This window comes from Sus scrofa, chromosome 16 (genome assembly GCF_054392235.1).
Source record: "Sus scrofa isolate SSC_HxYL_T2T_F1_AM1 chromosome 16, Sscrofa_HxYL_maternal_Yorkshire_Landrace_v2.0, whole genome shotgun sequence".
NCBI classification, from domain to species: domain Eukaryota; kingdom Metazoa; phylum Chordata; class Mammalia; order Artiodactyla; family Suidae; genus Sus; species Sus scrofa.
Window position 1 is genome coordinate 35029640 of NC_139398.1, and position 6952 is coordinate 35036591.

General features: G+C 50.6%; 1 protein-coding gene across 4 annotated transcripts in view; it reads right to left on the minus strand.

Moving 5' to 3' along the window:
- GDNF (glial cell derived neurotrophic factor) overlaps window positions 1-1259 on the minus strand; it is a 29974-nt gene extending 28715 nt beyond the window's left edge. For all 4 annotated transcript variants that reach the window (XM_021076772.2, XM_085002119.1, XM_021076771.2 and 1 more), the window contains exon 1: window positions 163-1259. The gene's annotated coding sequence lies outside the window, so the exon portion shown is untranslated. The remainder of the gene's footprint in view (window positions 1-162) is intronic.
- Between the last annotated feature and the right edge of the window lie 5693 nt (window positions 1260-6952).

The following is a 6952-nucleotide window of genomic DNA, read 5'->3' on the forward strand; positions in this document are numbered from 1 at the left end:
CTCGGCGCCTCGGTTCCCTCTAGTCTTTGCTCTTTCTAGTCTCACCGGCTGCTCTGGGGTCCGGCCGCGCCCCCTCTGCCTCCAGCGCCCCGCAGCCCGCTGCGCCCGCCGGCGACTCATGCGCCACCCGCCCCCTCCACCCAGGCCCGCTCCTCCACTTACCTCGGATCCGGTCTCCGCAGACCCCCAGTTGGACATTAACTCCAGGAGCCCCAAGTCCCAGCCAGGACACCCATCCGAGCCGAGGGCAGGAGCGCAGAGCCCCGCCCAACAGGTCAGGGGCACGAGTTCGCAATCCCGGGGTCGCTCGGGGCAGCGAGGGCGCGCAGGAGGCGGCGGCCAAGGCTCCCGCCGCCGCCGCCGCCGCCGCCGCGAGAAGGGCGAGGGATGCCGACAGCTCCCCCGCCGACTCTCCGCACCCCCAGAAGCAGAGGTCCGAGCAGCCGCCGCTGCCTTGGGTGGGGGGTGACAGGGCTGCGCGCACCGCGCTCTTGGCCGGGGCTGAGCGGGCGCGGGGCGCGGCGGGAGGATCAGCGGCGGCGGCCGCGCTCTGCGCCTTCTCCGGGCGCAGCGCTTGGGAGCACGGGTCGGGCCGGGCTGATGCTGCCGCCGGAGCTGAGGTCTGGCCTGAAAATCCGAACGAGACACCACGTCAGCCGGCGCCGAGAGTCCCGTGAAGACATGAGGGCGCCAGGAGCGCAGGCTGGTCCTTGAGAGCCCGGGCCGGGGGGCCGGGGTGGGGGAGGGGAGGCGCGGGGCCCCGGGAGGGGAGGGGTCGGGAAGCGGCGGTGGAGGGGAGGGAATGGAGAGCAGCGAGGAGGCGCCCGAGCTCCCGAGGCGGGGGCTCGGGGTGCGAGTGGGTGACGCGAGGCGCCCCTCCCCGGGGTGCAGGGAGAGATAGCTCTCGGCGCCTGGAGACGCTGTCGGGTTCGCGCCTCCTCCTCGCCGGGTAGATCCGGAGGAATGTGCGGAGCTCGGCGCAGACCAACCGAAGGGAGCAATCCGAACTTGACCGCGGCGCCCGCGCCTGGCTTCGCTCTCCTGCCTCGCTCTCTGAGCTCGGGCTCTGTCGGGTGGAGGGCTGCCCCGGGCTTCCCTCGCGCCTGTCCAAGGCTTTTCTTCCTCCTCGGGTATCTGGCCCTCTGGCTTTTCTGCAGGGCAGAAGGCAGTGGCGAGGAGAGTAGCAGCTGGCTGGAGTTCTCCTAGCACTTGGGAGGAGAGATGTGGAGCAGCTCAGGGAGGGAAGCCGAGTGTTTGCCAGGGGAGGCTGAGAGTGGGGAAGAATTTATAGGGCTCTCACTCCGTGACGTGCCCTCCAGTGGCTTTTCTGATTCGCTTTCTGACCTAAACACACATTAGTTTAGTCCCCATGCTAGGGCCAACACGGTCTCCAAATATCTGCTGGCTGAAGTCAGAGGCTTTGCATATCATGTATTACATGGCAGGCAATGAAGAAGGCTTCTGAGCCTGGCCGGCTCCTCAGTCCTAGGCTCCGTTTTCATGCTGTTGTAATCGAACACCAGACGTGGGGTAGGCACATACATTCAGAATCCCAATTCCAGAGGCGTAAGATCACTTTATCAGGAACAGGTTAGGGGAGGTGGGGCTAAACCTGCTTTCATCCAGGTTTTCGAAAATGTAGGTGGGTAACCTAAGCAAGCACTCCCTTGGGTGCTGAGTTTCCAGTGAGCAGGGACCCGGCTTCCATCCCTGAGCTCTGTGAGACCTCTTAGGCATTCCTTTTGTTGGTTTGCTTGCCACCAGAAGTGCCAGAGCCTTCTTTTGTAGCGGACAGGAGGAGGGCAAGTCCTTACACACCCTGCACATGACTCTCCCCATAAATCCATTTCATTCACACAGGGCATGAAATGAGCTCTACCTTTAAAATAGGTACCAAGTAAGGTATGCCTTTGCTGAGCACAAACCTGCTTTCCGGAAGCCACTGGACCTGCATTCAGTGGGACCTCTTATTTTATTAGCTGGGGCCAGGGAGAGCGTAAACAGGCTCAGTTTACATCCATGTACCTCTTATTTTATGACTCATCCGGTTGTTGGGGAGTAAGCATTCATCAAGTAGCTGATACAGACAATAGGCAGGGGAAATGTGTGTGGCAATGGGGGTGGGGTGGGGTGAGGAATCGCATATTGTTAAACTTCTTAAAAGTCAAAGATCAGCTACTTTGGAGGTTTGTCGGTGAAGCTCGTGTGGGAGGCAAATTGTTCTTACTAACATTACCGTGATTTAAGGTTAAGCAGAGTGACAATTAAGTCATCCAAACATACCTTGTTGAAATTGGGATGCTTACCTTAGTTCTGCAGAATGTGACATTTCCTTCTTTGATAGATTACGGGAGAAATGTAGATGGATTTGGAAATGGGAGGGCGGAATAAGCTTAAAATATTTATTTTAGTTTAGCATTGTTTTTGGAATTCAAAGGCGACTCTGGTCAGTGGTCTTACCATGCATGAATGATTTCCTCATTTTCAGAAGGCTTTTCACTGGGCAGGTCATGACTTTCAAGCACCTGCGATGATTTAGTGCTCGTGATGTACCAGGCAAAGTGCTAGACCTTGGGAATTGTGCTGACTGGGCTTCTTGGGGTTGCAAAGCACAGATACCCCTGAGTTTATGCTAAGTAGTGGGAGTTCACTGTGGAAGGAAGGCTGACCGGAATCTCCACCACTCAGCCACGTGTCTCCGAAAAGCCTTCCGGAAAGGCCACCTAGCCAGGCCTCACGAAAACTGGATTGAAGTGCAGGAACTGGAAGGTCATTCAGGATCCGGCTCTGTGACCGGGTTATCTCGCTGCCCCCTGAGCCGCAGGCATCTGCCATCTCTTCTACCGGGCTTAGCCGCCAAGGTGATTCAGCTCCTCTCTCTGTTTTTCTCTGGGTGTCTTTTGGCTTCTGCTCCTGCTACCAACTGCTCAGCTCTCTGTTGATCTCACATTAAACTCCTTCAGTGAAAGGATCTAATTGGCCCCGCTGGGCACTAATCAAGTGCTTGAGTTGGACCGAGCTTTGGGTCAGGACTTCTTATGGCTTACCGGACACCCTGTTGCTGATTCCCTGGGCTCTTCACCGCTGAGCACATTGTTGGGTCACATGGTTCAAAGGCCGGCCACCTTTGCTTCAGTAACTTCCTAGAGTTCCTCCCTGCCTTCCGTCCACAGGATTTGAACCCCCAGAAGGAGCTGTGTAAATGGCAGGCACTTGGATCTGAACAAACCTCTGTCTCCTCTAAGGCTCAGAGATGAATGAGATACAACTCCTGGCTCTCCATGAGCTCACCATCTCTAAGGAGAGGGAGGCATGCACACAAGTGATCCTCGTATTAAGTAATAAATGCTGTAACAGGGAGAGAGATGAGGTGTTCAGGTCTGATCTTTCCATGGCAAACATTTACCCACACCTGGGCCCTATCCCTGGGCAATTACGTGAGAATTTCTTGGGTGATGGAGCCCAGGAGTTGGTATTTTGTTCTAAGATGTTCTAAGTGCGGCCAGGGTCAAGGAGGGTTTTTTTTTTTTTTTTTTTTTTTTTAATGATTGTAATCATTTGGTGATTCTTTTTGAGAGCAAACCTAAGAGGCTTACTTATTTTGATAGAGTCTAAGACAAAGACTCTTCCAAAATATCAAATCCTTTTGAAATACTGCGAATTATCTTAAATAGTAATGTAAAGGAAAGTGTAAAATGAATTTAGAGGATAAGCAAATGCTTCTGGTCTTGAAAGAAGATTTATTTGCCTGATTACAACCTTCACATGACTGCAGAAAAGGTGAAAAAGTCTAAAACTTTTCAAAATTCCGAACACCTAAAATCCTATAATTGATACTGACAAAAATCTCCTCAGACCTTTATGAACAACGAAAAATAAAGCTGCTTCCAGAGTGACTGTTAGGAAGCAGACATTTGATTGATATCTTAGGGACAAGGGGGTGGCCAGATATCACCACCTCAAAGCTGCCAAGTAGGGACCCCCACTAGCTGGGTGGCTCCATCTTCTTTCTTCAGGAAATAAATCTATGTTTGATTTGAGGCTGTTTTCAACTAAGTCCAGAAGAGAACAATTTGCAGCCCAGAAGAGAACCATGGTCTCTCTGAATAGGTAGATTGTCCCTTGAAAAGTAACAACAGCACATTGCTAAGAATTCTCACCATGTCCCTAGCTCTCAGCCTCTCCTCTGGAAAACCCTGCCTGAGAATCAGAAGGAGAGAAGCAAGTATTGTTCAAGCATCTCATCTCCTCGTTGAGGAAGAAAGCTCATATTCTTACTAGTTTCCCATTTCACTCTTGTCATCGTCTTCATTGGAACTTACTGTGGATCTTTAACTGAAAGATGTAGAAATGACGGGTGCTCTCTGTGCCCCAGGATCTCGCAGTCCTGGGGAAGAGAAAACACGAACATAATATGATAAAAAAGTAATACAGGGTCTGCTGAGGCTATGGGCCTCAAAGTATTACCATATTTGGAACTCCAGCTGGGCCTTGATAGGTAAGCAGAGAGGAGAAGGGGGGGGCGGTGAGGAATCTCAGTGCTGAGTGCTCCAGCCTGGAGGGGCGGTGGGGCGACAGGTCAGCCATTGGCCATGCACAGAGCATCCTCTCCCAGCTCCCACTGGGGCTCTGCAGCTGCTTTGCCTATAAGGGCCAGGATCTGGGTCCCTGGACTCCCTCATAACGTGGGTCATGACGGCTGAAACGGAATCCATCACTTGAGCAGGGCAATTTCCTTTTCAAAGTCACCACTTTATTGGGCAGGGATTTGCTTCATGCTTGCTCACTTTTTAATAGTCATTTTCACCAACGATACAATTACTCATAAAGGGAAGATAAATGCGCTATCCTTCAGATGACTTCAAAAAAAGAAAAAAGAAAAAAAAAAAAGAACAAGGGAAAAATGGACTATAATGGCCTCTTGGTAGAGTAGTAGGAAGAGAGAAATTCTCTGGAGGAAAATTGTTTCTTCTAAAAAATCAATTCTGACATCGACATGGTAGATTTATCAATGATTTTCAACAGTTTCTTTTATAGAGATCGGATTGTCTAATCATCCATAACTTTCTTTATGGTTCCTGGGATTACTTTATGGGACTCCTCTTTTCCAAGTCGAAAACTTCAATCAGAGAGGATTATAGCAGACTTTGGCACTATGCGCATGGTCTGGTGGCTTAGATCTGGGGTTGACAAGCTTTTAAAGGACAAGTGTTTTCTGTAGATATGGTAAATCTTTTAGACTTTGCGGGCCACAGTTTCTGATGCGACCCCTCAACGCTACCCTTGTATTGCAAAAGCAGCCATAATAACATGTAAATGAACGGGCACAGCTGTGTTCCCATACAGCTTTATTTATGGACACTGAAATTTGAATTTTATATAATTTTCACAGGTCATGAAATGCCATTCTTTTGATTTTTTTTCCTTAACCATTTAGAAATGTGAAAACTATCCTTTTAACTCTCGTACCATACAAAACCAGATGGTGAATGAGGATTTGGCCCGAGGGCTGTAGTTTGCTGCTGCCAGCAGGTTAAAGTTATAACTTCAAGAAAGTGTATCACCTTGAGAATTATGACATTCCAGAGCTGAGTTTTCTAGTCTAATCTCCTCATTTTACTGGGAGAGAAAATTGAGGCCAAGAGTGGTTAAGTGACTTATCCAAGGTCACTCCTTGAGTGACACACCCTTAATATCAAGAAAACATGGGATCAAATGACTTCACTGGTTGTGTGTGTGTGGTGTGTGGGTGAGAGCACATGGATCTGGTGGCAGCAATGGGCAGGACGCGGGGAGTGTGTTGTATTGTTTTTCTTTTAAATCAGGATTTAATATTTCTTTTTGAGGCAAGAAATGAGTCCAAGTACAGAGAAATCAGTGGGACTCTTGGCAGCTGAGGTTGGTATCTGGATGAATGGGGAACAGAACTTTGCAAAGAAGTCAGTTGTTTGTGGCCTTTTTTTTTTTTTTTTTTTGTCTTTTTGCCATTTCTTTGGGCCGCTCCCGAGGCATATGGAGGTTCCCAGGCTAGGGGTCGAATCGGAGCTGTAGCCACCGGCCTCCACCAGAGCCACAGCAACGCGGGATCCGAGCTGGGTCTGCAACCTACACCACAGCTCACGGCAACGCCGGATTGTCAACCCACTGAGCAAGGACAGGGACCGAACCCGCAACCTCATGGTTCCTAGTCGGATTCGTTAACCACTGCGCCACGGCGGGCGGGAACTCCTGTTTGTGGCCTTTTAGAGCATGGCCGAGCTCCCAGGCAGAGCACAGTGCTACACAGATCGTTCCCCTTATTTATTTTTCTGCGATTGGCTCTTAGCAGATGCACAGGGTGTCATCACAGAGATGTGATGAGAGAGAGATTTGAGTGGGGAATCAAGACGCCTGCATCCTAATCCTTTTGTAGACCGCTTAGTGCTTGATGCAGAGCTTCTGGAGGCTTCGTAAAGAATTGAAATCAGGAGTTCACATCGTGGCGGTGGCACGCAGAGGTTAACGAATCTGACTAGGAACCAGGAGGTTGCGGGTTCGATCCCTGGCCTTGCTCAGTGGGTTAAAGATCCGGTGTTGCCGTGAGCTGTGGTGTAGGTCGCAGACATGGCTCGGATCCCCAGTAGCTGTGGCGTAAGCTGGCGTCTACAGCTCCGATTCGACCCCTAGCCTGGGAACCTCCATATGCTGCAGGATCGGCCCTAGAAAAGGCAAAAAGACAAAAAAAAAAAAAAAAGAATTGAAATCATGGGCGATAGCTAGAGATACTGCCGTAGGGGGTGGTTGACTCTGGGACAAGGAGAGCATTTGGACCCTCAGGCCAAAACATTCCAAGGGACCTCTTTGCAATGCATGAATTGCATAATATTGAGTCTAGATTCTTCTGCATTTACCCAGAATAGACCAACGATTTGACCATTCCCAACTTTAGGAAGAAACCCAAGAAGGTGACGTC